We start from the raw sequence: 12,958 nt of genomic DNA on the forward strand, positions 1-12,958 counted from the left end.
ATTAATAAAAGCAAACCTTCCCATCTTCAGATATTATTTGTGTTAAAGAAGGTCATCATTCTTGATGGTTTGGAATCCCTGCCTGTCTCTTTATTTATAGAGCCAACTGTTCTACATACCTCTGGGGTGGTGTCATCACTCTATTGATTAGTTCCATCTCCTCTGAAATAATTTAGTGCTTATGATAAGCATGCTAATTAAGATTTTTCTTAAGGCCTATGCTGCCAGAATCTATTAGATAGCAGAATATTTTCTTCCAAAACTTTAGGAAATAACTAAGAAGAATGATAGAGAGTACATTAAAGATTGCAAATACTAACATTTTTCAAGTAGTATTTAGATTAAAATCTCCTTCTAGCAAAATATTGCCTCTAGTAAAAGCAACATTTCTATATTTAATCATATTAGTGATTATGTATTGTTACATGAAAAATAGAAAATATAATGTATAAAAATGAAAATTTTTCATGATTTATCTTTTATGCAAAGCCAGACAGCGACAGAGAGTATAAATTCTGTGCTGTAATTACAAATCTAGTGAAGTTACCAGACAGAAGATCACACTCTCATTAAGGCTGTAGGTAATGGCAATTCATTTTCCATGCTTCAGAAGGATATGAAAAAATCAGAAAGGGATAAAAATACTTCTGTGATTTCTACTCTGTACTTGCTAAATGCTAACACTACAAGATCATTTACCACAATTAGAAGATTAAGAAGGTCAAGAAAGCAGGTAGACACCAAACCATACGTTTTTAAATAAAGAAAGAGAATGAGAGCAGACAATTCTTCAGCTTAACACAGAGTACAGTCACAGAACTTCAGTACCATAATTCACAAAGAATGGGACCCCCCCACAGGTTACCTAGTTCAACACATACTCAAAACAGACATAATCATGTCAGGCTGCCCATGGTTGTGTCCAGACGAATCTTGAAAACTTCCAAGCGTGGAGATTTCACAATCTCTCTGGGAAACCTCTTCTACTGTTTGACTACCTCATGGTAAAACCCAGTTTCCTAACAGCTAATTGCAATTTCCCATATTTTAACTTTTGTCTATCACCTCTAGTCATATCACTGTCTTCATCTTCTCTGTATATTCCAGTGTGGTAGTTGCAAACAGGTCGTAAACCTAGTCCATAAATGGTGGCTTAGGGTCAATCTGACCTAGAAGTCTGACACATGAATAAACTAGTGTAATTCCACAGTTTATGTTAGCCTTATAAAGCTAAATGTCACTAGTCTGTTTTGGATTTAAAATCTATATAGCTATCTCAATATATGTACCAGCACTATATAAGCACTCTAGGGGAAAGAAGGGAGGTAAGAATTGTGAGACACATTATCAGAAAACTAGTGAGAAAATAGTATTATCATCCAAGACTTAAGGTTCTCTTTAGTTTTAAAATAATTTTATTGTCTCAGGAAGACATATCCTACAGAGAAAGGCTGTGATGCAGAAAGAGACCCAGTGCAACTTATTCAGGTGCCTAATTTATGCTTAACTCTTAGGCACCCAGGATCCATCTTAAGCAAATTTAACTCACTTTGGTGGACCTGTGAGATACGCAGGACTCATGGAAACTGTAAGAAACGTCAGTATCATAGGTTGAGGTCAGAGTTCCATGCAGCATCTTTGGTGTGTTGTCAGCTGGATAAATCCTCAGTGCAGTAACACAGATGCTTTTGAAGATCTAATGAGAAAACTAGATCTTAAATTGTAGTTGTGCCACTTCAAGGGTACCTGTATGTCCATTGTGCATATTAAGAATTTTGACACTTCCTTTTAAAGGGATAAATGCATTAAAATTTAAGTGCAAGCTAATTGATTTGGATGACATGATTCAAATTTATCCTGTTTGTTACAATATCTTAGTTAGCTAAGATTAATTCAGACCACTTTAGTGCAGTGGGAGATTGCTCTCATCTTAATTTAAACATCTAAAAGTAGATGTTTAGTCCAAACTAATTGTGCAAATAAGATTTTTGATCAGTGGTGACATCTTTAAAAGGCAACACAATTTGGGTAGTAGAAATCAATTCTAGGATTAAATGAATCACACTCTGTATATGCCACTTTCTCTCCACATTATATAGAGAAGGAACCAAGAACAGTTTGAACAAGTCAATTATTTTCAGTTGGCAAGTATTAGGTATATTCTTATAATGTGAAAATATTGCTTTATTTATTTACTTATTTATTATGCTAGAGAGAACTTGTTATAGGAATTGGCCTCTCAAAGACTTTTGTGAAGAACTTAAGAGAAGATGCTTATTTTTTGTCAAGAACCCCTAATACATACACTAAAAATTACATGCAAATTTTAAGATAATCATAGAAGTTTTTAATAAATGAGAAAATACAAAGTAGATTTATAGACAAATTTTAAAAATTCATACTAAGTCTTGTGTTCGCAGATACCAATTTTGTGTATAAATAAGGTACACTGTGAAATTTTTTTAATCAAACCAAAACCATAAAGCACAGCAATGAAAAACCCAAAAAACAAAATGTACTTGAAATACTTCATATTTTATATTCTAAATGAAAAATCTTTGCTTTTAAAGCAGTTTTTGTTTTTCTGGGTTACAATTCTTCAAAAAATTTACATCTTTTTCTGGGTTAGTTGGAAAATCCAACTATTGCTGTTTTTAAAGCTTGAAATAAAATACTTTCTTCTACAGTTCTTCCTGAATCTTATTGCCCATAAATGCAACACTATGATGTTTTGCTTTGATTTGTTTATGGCTTTTCTTGTCAGTTTTACAATGTTATTTTCAATTTAAAAATATATGAGCATTGCACCTCATCAAAGAGTTTACATGTTGAAATATTTATGACATCTTGGGGTCTAGTTTCCACCATTTTTCCGTTTACAAAGTCTATAAAGCATAGATGTGCTAAGAGCCCCTCTTCAGCAAGTATTAAAATAATGTTTTCCTCCTACCAATATTTTGAAATCACATTCTCAGGAATAAAGTTCATTATATAGTAAAATCTCAGGTTTTAACATGGAAATCTCAGACATCCAGAGGTTGATGACTTGATCTATAAATGCTTCATGTATTACACTTTTTTTCATGAGAGAAACATTGTTAAATCATCAGTTTTGTGCTTTCTTGGAAGGTCTTTAATTTCTGTTAGACGTTTTGTTGGACAGCTAATCATAAAGGCTTTTTATCATCTCAGCGTAATTCAACAGAGGGATGTCTTGCTATTTTGGACTGTAATTTTTAAGATTATTCAGCTTCTGAATCTGCTTTCCTGTTTCTGTCCATCACTAGGTCCCTCTTTCTCTGTATACTAACTTTTCAAAATAAGCCCAGACTTGTTCTGCCTTTCTATTCTAATGGCATGCTATTCCTGTTTGCATACAGGAATTATTCCACATTTTAGAATAAATTCTCTGTTCTTTCTTTCTACTTACAGTTGTAGTTTTCTTGTTGCTATAAAACCCTTACTAGCTTCCTTTGTCAAACTTCTAGTTTATATATGATAATTTGTCTCTGAAGAATACTTGAGATTCAATGAAGACCAAAGTTCTTCTCTGACTTGATCAAGGAACTATATTAAAGCAAACATATTCTCCTAGTAACATAGAAACAAATATAAGCATGAGAGGGTAAAAGTCTTTTTTTAACTGAACTAACTTTCTGTTCCCAATGGTATCACATGATTTGGAAAGAAAGGAAGATGAGTGAAAGAAAGATTAGGAGAGGCTTACACAACAATAAATCCCATTCCTGAAATTCTAGGTGGGCATGAAGATCAGATAAATTTCAGGTAACATTAGGAGTAGCGTTCATGCCCAGGTTGCACATGCTTTAATTTAGGTATCTGAATGCAATACTCTGCATCTGAATTTAGGATTGAAACTTCCAATAGTCATGGCTCGGAAGCTGCTCAGACAGAAGCATTTTCAACCATTTGAGATGCCCTAGTAAATCCAAGACACATGCAATATGATCAATGGCAAACTCGTGTCCTGTTTACAAATGAGAGGTTGAGGAAAATCTAAGCTATCTCAAAAGGCACCAGACACTTTGTGAACAACTAAACAGAGTTATAGAGTGGGCTACAACAGGAAATCAGAAATCTTGAACTAGACACAATTCCCTAATTGTAAGCATAAAGGGGTATTTGGGTTTTCCTCAATAACCTGAACCTCCATCAGGGAGTGGCAGACATTACACTGAACACATGGGAGACAATTCTTTCAGGAATGATCAAGTCCAATTACCAGAGGACCTCTGAGTTTACTAGTGCCATGCTAGACTATTGGATTGAGTTTTGATTTCTATTTTTGATCTATTCACTCAGTTATAGCTGCAAATTTCTTTATTTTTTATGGTTTGCAGATGGTAACATATACAGTATTTTGTCACCAAACAGGACCTACTGTTTAAAATTATTGCCTGCATGTTTAAAGATGATGACAGACAAAGAAATTTTGTGAACAACTCATAATATAATTTATTAGGTAAACAGTTTAGCAAGCAAATTGTCTAAATTTTGATGAGTTTTCTATAAATGGGAAAAATATGCATTTAAAAAAAAATCCAATGGATAAAGCCTGGATTGTGGAATTATGTCCGCTTTCTATCATCTCTGTGATCAATGGGGAGGATTTATGGAGAAGCCTTTTAAACTGTGAAAGACATACAAACAAGCCAAAGCATGTGTGCAGCTTAGCTAAATCAAAGACCAAGAATGAGGGCCTGACCTTAAATGCACTTACAGAAAAGAGTAGCTGGGGGGTGATGGGGAAGGCCACTGGTGAAGCTTTTTCTGAGTTTTTCTTCACATCAGTCTAAACCAAGATTAGGCACCTTGGCTATTCCGAGGTCCTGACCCTGAGCATACAGAGATAAACTGTTAGAAAGGAGAGAGAATGACTCAAGTCCCGACAAAAGAAGAACTGAACTAGCACAGGTGAAAGTGGTGACAGATAATGAGGCCTGGATAATGATTCTGTGATTTTGATAAAATATGGTTATAACAATCTTCAGAAAGAGGGTTTCAGTCAGTGTCGTGATAGAGGGGAAACCCAGACGCTCAATATGAGTGATCAGCAGGAATCCGATTTATTGATTGTACCAGAACTCCTTATATACTAACAATAATAGGCTTTATGCATATTCGTAACGGCGCATTCTAAGTGGTTCACGTCGACTAAGCTGATTCTAAACCCCTCCTTAGACCCCCTTTCGTGGTCAGCAGTTCTGCCATTTCCCCTGGCCTTCTAACCACAGATGTCTATTGTTATACTGCCAAAACCTAACCTTGCTGGCTCTGCAAATAAACCCACAGTTCAGCAGTAAGGCTCAATGGTGGTTCAGTTACTGAGCAAGATACATGTAATATTCTGTAACTTCAGGATGTGTGGTGCATTGTCTTATGAGACCTTGCTCAGCTAGCTGCAAGGGTCTATGTGCCCGTTCTCACGTAGCCAGCTTCTCAGATCAGTAAGCTGCAAAGAATCTGTATATCCCCAATCTATATGTCCCTTTTCACGTAACCAATCCCTCACAAGTCAGTGATAATTTCACTCATTATTTCAATGATACTTTCACTGAAGCTAAATCAGTGCTCAGTGAAGTAAAAAGGAGAGAAAGGAGAGAAGAGCTTGAAACTGTTCATTTGAGTGTCCTTTTTGGTTTGCCAGAATTAAGTCCCTTTCTACTAAAAGATAGATTGAGAATATAATTTTCTTCTTTAATTTTCTCCTTTTGATTCATTGGTATAGATGGTTCATACATATTGTCTAAAGATTAATTTTAGTTATTTTAGGGCAGGAAATCTGGTTGCGATTCCACAGAATTGGTTTAATTGGTCTCTCATAATACCAGGTGTTTTGATCATTTATGTGAAGTACTAGAAAGAGATGGAGCTTCAAAGAGTCTCTGCAGCTGGAACCTGTAGATTTTTCAAGAGTAACTTTTCTATACTTACCTCATGTAAAACATAATTTACTTTTGTTTTTAGTTTTTGAAATTAAAACTTTTCTGATTGTGAAATACAGTAGGTTTTCCTATTTTGCCAAAATATAGCATCTCACATCTCTTGGAGTAGACATCGCTACTACTGACTTGCGGGTCATCAAAATTTATACATATTTAGGTTTGTTGTGTTGACCTTGTCTGGACACCAGGTACCCACCAAGCTGCTCCATCACTTCCCTTCCCAGATGGACAGGGGAGAGAAAATAAGGTGGAAAACCACTCATAGGTTGAGATAAAGCAGCTTACTAAAGTAAAAGTGCAAGTTTCTGCATACACAAGCAAAGAGAAGAAAAAAAATAGGTTTCTTCTCTACTTCCCATCAGCAAGAGATGTTCAGCCACTTCCCAGGAAGCAGGGTTTCAGCACGTGTAGTGGTTGCTCAGGAAAGCAAACATTGTACATAACAAATTCCCACCCTCTCCTTCTCATTCCCTTAGCTTTTATATCTGAGTTGACATCATATGGTATGGGAAATCCCTTTGGTTAATTTGGTTCAACTGCCCTGGTTGTGTCCTCTCCCAGGATCTTGTCCATCCCTTGATGGAGGGGCAGTTGAGAGCCAGGGCTGATGCTGTGCCAGCGCTACTCAGCTGTGGACAAAGCTCTGGGGTGCTGTCAACACCTTTCCAGCTGTCAGTGCAAAGCACAGCACTGTGAGGGCTGCTAAGGGAAAATGAGCTCCAACCCAGCCAGACTTAATACAATCTCCACCCCTTATTCCACACCATTTGTTTCATACTCAGATACTACACAATTTATATATCTTCTAACTATTCCACTGTATTTATTTCTTATTACTGAAATCCCTTCTTACTAATTCATACAACTTAAACTGCATCCTTAAACCATTTTAATACCCAACATACAGATTTATACATTTTCATTAACTACTATACCCTGTCCTTTCACAAATAGGTATTATTTTCCCATTTCATGGGCTTCCTCCACCCCTCCAGATCCATGACTTGGGCTTCATTTCACCAGAATGGATACTCAAGATAGGAGAAACAACACAGTCAATCATTGGGCACTGACACTGGCCCAGCTCAGGTTGTTGCTGCGCTCTCCTTGCTCCTCTCAAAATTCAGCCTTTGTCAGTTCATATCTTCCTGCTACTTTACTTCCTGCAACATACAACTTACACCTCAGATATTTTCCCCCCAAGGTTTAAACTCCTTGAGGTACACACTGGGTCTCCCTGTTCTTCTTCATTATCCACCAAGTACACCCTGGTCCTTAAGCAAAGACAATCCCATGAATGGGTTTGCCTTTTCCCATGGGAGAAGAAATCCACACAGCTGCAGTATGGCTGAATTTTAAAAGTGTCTAAAAAAAAGAATAAAAATCCATGTGCAGCTGAGGTTTTTGTGAAAGCATGTTTCAGATTTTTTCCCCCCAAATGTTGAACTTGATGAGTTTGACACTTTCTGACACATATGTACATTTTGAGCTTTGAGCCTTATAGAACACTATGAAATGTTTCACCTTCTTGTCACCTTTCCATATAAACACCAGAAAAAATGTCAGTATGAGAGAGATGACAGGGTGTAATACATAGAAAAAAAGGCAAACAAAATACAAAACCAGTATTTCTTTTGTCATGTCCTTGTAGCAGCCTCTTTCCCCTCTATATCACGTCTTTCTATTTCACTGCTCTGTTTACCTCCACAACGATTTTCCCTTCCCATTATCCTTGTCCAGTCCCATTACTTTTTCTTTCTATATTTCCTAACATTTGCAGTCACTAATCGGAAGATCAGAAGACTGAACTAAAAATAAAAAATAACGAAATATTGAAATTAGAAGTAACTATTTTAGGCTCTCTAGTCAATGCAGAGAAGTATGCACCTGCAAAAATATTGTGGTTCCTCTTAATGGTCTATTTTAGAATCTTAATTTCTGTTTGACTGTAAATACAACCTGAAGTGGCTAGTTCTGTTATGAATCTCTAACTTCTTAAAATATAAGTTTGTGTGGAGGAATACTCTCTAAATGTTCTAGCTAGAATTATAAAAAGGCAAAAACAGCTGCAGAGTATAAAAAATGTAATTAGGTGTACTCTGTCCTTAATTTCCTTTAATTTCTATTAATAACTTACTTTCCAAAGAATAAACTGATTTTTTTTCCCAGTATCCATCCAATATTTATATATATATTGTTACATTTATATTTGATTCAGTTCTTGCAACATTTAGATTTCTTAGGACTGCTTAATCTATGAAAAACTTTTTGAGACACTCAGACACATTATTTTTTCTGCATTACCATGTTGTCCAAGAATATCTTCTGTTCTCTGAAGCATATGGGAATATGGACATTAGAGCACATGTTGGACTTCTGCTTGCACTTGCTTCTCGCATTAAAGCTTAAAACCTCCAATTTCCACATCTTTAAAGGAAGCAACAAGCTTGGTTGAAGCATTCACAAGCAAGCTTAAAATATTCACAATTACTTATACACATGATCTTTACTGAGCACTTTGACCTCAGGAGATTTTGTTGGAAAAGACATATTTGTATATAAATAAACTAATTAGATATTTAATGTTCAGTATATCTTATATATATCATACATAAGTGTGCATCTATTTGTAAATATAGAAATGGTCCTTTAATTTAAAGTAATTCACACAAGCTTTAAAATGAGGACCCGATTCTAAATTTTAAGAATGTCCTTATTTCATATATGGATGAGTGGGAGAGGCTGTTCCTGAAGATAAGTTATGTCTAAGATGAGACTGGTTGCTTCCAAAGAAGGCCTCTCTTTTTCAACTGGCTTTTGTAAATGTTTAATATGGTATAGGCTTAGACAGGTCTCTATCAGATGAAAAAAAATCAGATGGATGAGATAACATCCCAGATTCCTTTAGCTCTTTTTATGGTGCTAAAATAATGGGAGTAGGGACATCATCATCTATTCTGTTTGATTGTCAGTTTGTTCTTTGCCCTTTTTTGGAGTACCCTGAATAAGTCACTAGAAAGCAAAACACAGGTTCAAGGTTCAGTAAAATAGAAAGTCCTAAAGATACCTCATTCTGGAGAAAATTACCTATGAAACGGTGCAAATAATACCATTATGGTATGTTTTTCTATGCCCTATGCCTGTGTGCTGCACACCCTCAAAATCTTCTCTGTGCTCACTCCCTCACCCATACAGCAATAGGTATGTGATACACACACTAGGACCACTAGGGTACACCAAGATACTTAGAAGACATGTAAAGTCAGGTTTTATGTAAAGTGAACATACTCGCTTTGCTTTGCAGGAGCTAACATTTGGTCAGTCGGTTAGGAAGGATTTCCTGAAACTGCTAATTTAGCACTGGAAGTGTTTTAATGTTTAACTTTGGTTTTGATGATATTCTGCTACTTGGTCTGTTGTTCTCCTTTGCATATTTGGGATTGGTGGGTTAACATATTGTACATAAAAAATCAAAATCTATTATTTGTGCATTAGCCAAGTTGAAGAAAACATGCCAGCTCTGTGTGTCTAAATATGTGATTGTGAACATATAAATATGGACAATGATTATCAATAAAGTGTTGGGAAGTGAATTACATTTTGAGCCATGTGCCATGCAGTTTTCTCAAGCAAGACATCTGAGGGAATGAAGTAGAATTAATCACATTAAAATGCCTTTATGTTTCTGTTCCTGAAGGTATGCAAATATTCCACTAAGGAGGATTAAATTTAAAATTAATTTGGGAATTTTACTTCCCTTTTAGTGGGAATTAGAAAGAGTTTATTCACTTACTTTTAGGGTTATCTTTTATTGGCAGGATTCAGACACTTGCTGAAAGCTAACCAAGTGTTTAAGTGGTTAGATGAAACAAATGGAAGTTTTGAATGAGGGCCAGACCCTTCATTTTGGGACTTAAAACATTTTTCATGGTGAAGAAGCCCACTCCTAACATTAAAAGAAAGAAAAAAATGTAGCACAAATGATAAAACATAGTGCTAATTTTCTAATAAGTTGGAATTTTCCCTGGTTGCATAGAGCTATCCCTACAACCAAGGACCAAAAGAAATATATTAATTTAATTCCTTCCATGTGTCTAGACAGTAATGAGAGCTGGAAGGTGTCACCTTGCAGCATGATACAAGAGTAGGTTTTATGTTACTTAGCTTTAGATATCTATTATGTAATATCTGAGCTGTTATCCTAAAGCCACTTTATTAACTGGACAAAACAGGCTGCTGCAGTGTAATTGAGGTTTTTAAGCATCTAACAACTGGTGTACTTCTCCTGGTGTCTCCTGGGGTCAGGCCTCCCAAAAGAAAGCATGTCAACCGGGTTTAACCACCATGCATATACATCTCCTGCTTTGTGAGGTTTCCAGTAGCATTCCATATGGTCTGTAGCTGACACTTCAAAAATGCTTTTGTCTGCCTGTTCTTTTGTGCCACCACTTGAGACATGCTGGATATCTCAGATCATCCAGCACGTCTCAAGTATCAATAGATGTCTATGTGTTATGTGCAGACAACTGAATCAACATCAGCAAGAGATAAATTACTGTCTACAAGTATTTTCTTTCCTAAGCCAAAAAGTGTATTTAGAATCACTAGCATTGATTACAGAACCAATCTTCACCACTTCCTTGTTGTTTTAACTTCCCAGATGTTCTGACTTACTATGTCTTCCTGGTCTTTTATTAACCCATACCCTATCTCTTCCTCATCTCATCAAAATTCTCTGTTCTTCAAACCTTTCCATCCTCACAACTGATCGTTGCTTCCATTTTTTTAATCTCAGCCCTGAGTTCAACAGTTACCCTTTCACCACTGGGAAGCCCTCTCTCCTGCTGACTACAGAGTGCTTTTACAGGGACCCCTTTTTACTATTTATCATTTTCTTCATAGCAGTCCTCCTAAACTTTTCCGTGCTTTCCTAATCTTCCACTGTAAATGGTGGGTTTCTCCTCATCTGAAGAGTCCTAGACACTGCTCCTCCAGTCCTTTCAGTACCTCCCCATTATCAGGAATGCTTACACTGTTACCATGAGTGAAAATGCCTGTGGTCTCTCTGCCTCTGTCCACTTGCCTTCTGTTCATACCTCAGTTCCTTCAAAGCAGCCTTTGAGGGTTTCCTGCAAACAGCTCTGGAAAACTGTAAGGTGCAGCACAAGGCATTATTACATTTCATATACATTTTAACAATATCTAACTGTAAGGGATTTTATGACTTGATATTGTTGATACACAGACTCTCATTCAATGGAAAATGAGGGTATTTGTTGCATAGCTCCAGAGAGAAGAATTTATAACTTTGTCTAAAATAGCCAAGCTTTTATGGTAACAACATGACTTTTATGGTACTGACAAATTTAGTGTGCTTTATAACTTTGTCGGTGAATTTAAAGACAGAATAGTAAAAAGCACTAGGTCTTATGCTTCTTAAAAAAAAAAAAAAGAAAATAAAATAAAAAAGCTATTTAATGCTTTTATTCAGCTTTTTAATGTACTGTGAAAGGCAGTGGTTAGAGTGGGTCATACATCACTATATTAAAATGTTGCTTTTAAATCCTAGCAGCTGACTAAAATATTTCAGGTGTAATTCATCTGAAACCAGCCTTGCAGCTTGATGTATTAAGCTTTTGATTTGAAATGTTTTCCATGTACTGCATTATAATGTATTTTAAAAACATGATGATTTGGCTCAGTAACTGAATGTGGATTAAATTTAAAGTTTCTTTAAGAAAAGCAAGGCAGTTAATATTTTTGTAGCTTAGCTGTCATTTTTACCATGTTTTATCTTTATTTTTGTCTCAAAAGGAGCTGTTGTACAATAGGTCTGAAGCATATATCACACATTCTTTCTAATACAGGGTCTGTTACAATAGTTAGACTGCAGCTGTGCAACCAGATCCTGTTGTAATGAGCCAAGAGGAGCTTCTAATAATAAGGAATATTTAAATTATTTCAATTTCTAATTTACAGAAAGAGGCATCTGTACTGCATATAGGATTTTTGTACCATGAGTTAAAGAACAATGAATCAAGTGACAAATCCAGCAGCTAGCTGCTGCCTTGTCCAGGAGAAATCCCACACTCCAAATCTAATTAAACTACTGAACAAACAAACAAAAAAAATCCCCATTTTTTTTCATCCAAAGCTACATACATTGAATTAACATTCTCTGCTGCATACTCTGAAATTGGGTACTCTCCATTTTTCTTTTTAATTTTAATTCCTGACTTACACAGTCTTACTGTCTTATATTGCCAGCCATCTAACTTGTAACATGGTTTTATTCTCACAAATTCTTAAACAGAGTAACAGATTTAGATAAGTAAAATAAAAACCAGTATTTAAAGGAAAACTTTAAATATATGTTCATAGAACTGATATTCTTCCAGAAAATCTCAGCTTCTTGTTCTCTTCAGTCTCTTACTTTCTTTCCTATTCTGTCCTGTATTGATGAACTCTGAGTTCTAAATTGCCCTGAAATGTTAGTGCTTCTAGAATTGTAATTTAAATATAAAGGGCATGAGTAAGAAATCTGCATCCAAAGGATATTTTGTTTAATCAAAGATGGAATTAAAACTATAGAATCACCTGGGAGCAGAAATGTTAAGTCTGCTTTGAGCTCATGTTTGCAAATGATGTTCGGGGAAGATCATTTCCATGACAGAAACAGGTTTTTTTCTTTGCTTCCTGTGTTTTCTCAATCACCACCGAATAACCAAAAAAACATTCTCCATTTTAACAAATTCAGAGAATTGGATTCCCTATCTGACTGTGAATTCTTTGGTGATTCCAAAATTTAACCAGGATGTCCTGTATTTCCACTGGTTTATTCTTATGATTGAAAGAAGGCATTAAATCCTGTAATTTGAATATTGTCCTTTTGATTTCTTGTGTTACACTGTGCTTTAAACACTTTAAGCTTTGCAATATTAAGAGGCTTCTCTCGGTTACCTGGAGGCCTTCACTTTCACTCCTGCAATCTG

This window comes from Coloeus monedula, assembly GCF_965178545.1.
Source record: "Coloeus monedula genome assembly, chromosome: 3".
NCBI lineage: Eukaryota > Metazoa > Chordata > Aves > Passeriformes > Corvidae > Coloeus > Coloeus monedula.